Raw genomic sequence first — 1,137 nt, 5'->3', positions numbered from 1 at the left:
AGGTACATAATATTATATTGATCCTGAACACAGCAGGAAAACTAGGCTTGCGTGTTAGGGTAGCAGAGTCCTGTTATTATCTGTGATCACTGTTGTTAAGACGAGCTCGGGTTATTTGTGTAGTCATCATCATTGCCTTTCTCACCCTGCACCAGGGTATAGGCCACGGACAAACACCTTCCACCTTTCTCTATCCTGGGCTAGCCTCTTGATGTTATTCTAAGTCTTCCCTGTTTTTCTGTGCTGTGCAGGGGGTAATCTGGTCCTTGTGGTGCATGACGTAACACTACCTCAGAATTACAAAGTTCTATCTGACATGTGTGGCCGTTTTGAGTTACTACTTTACTACGACCATGAGGTCAGAAACCAAATGTTTTATCTGCTCTATCAAAATCGTAGGATTATTCGGAGACATTATCAAGATATTCAAAGAATTGCATTCGAAAAAGCATGACATGTTATTGAGAAACTGAAAATTTTTTACATCAAAATTTTCAAAAGTTAGTACTGAGCAGATAGAACCTTGTAATTCTAGGGTAGCGATACGTCAGCGAGGGGAATATTATGGAGCATAGACCCTTTATATATGGCGGGTCCTTTTCGATGGAAACCAGACAGGCCTAGTCTCTGGTTGACTTTGCTTTCCGCTCTCGGCACTAGTCTCAGTACAATCGCCAAAATGCCAGAGTGGAGAAGTAAACTAAACTGTGGAAAACATCCCCCTGCAGGTGTTTGTTTTTGTGGGTTTTTTTGGTGTTTTTAAATTTTTTTTTATAGTAGAGGGCTTTACGGCGCTCCCAGGAGTGCAGGTTACACAGAGCCCCGAGACAGGAAACGTGGCCAAACCCACTGACACTACAAGAGAAGCTGTACGGTTCGACAGAGATACTGGACAGCACGGTCCAGAATAATAATTAAGATGGTTATCGGACTTCAAACCAATGGAGGCAAGCTAAGCAACGCGCCTTGCCTCAAACCTCGTTCTTGGATTATAGATTCTATATAGATCTATACAAAATTGTGTTTTGCCGTCATGTGTGACCAAATCATCAAATGTGCATCAATCACAACAACAATAAAAAGAATGAATATGAACACAACGCTGACTGCGAGCTAAAGACGACACAGTGACCATGC

Source organism: Aplysia californica, unplaced genomic scaffold, assembly GCF_000002075.1.
Source record: "Aplysia californica isolate F4 #8 unplaced genomic scaffold, AplCal3.0 scaffold00705, whole genome shotgun sequence".
In the NCBI taxonomy this organism is placed as follows: domain Eukaryota; kingdom Metazoa; phylum Mollusca; class Gastropoda; order Aplysiida; family Aplysiidae; genus Aplysia; species Aplysia californica.
Note: the sequence above shows the minus strand (reverse complement) of the source record.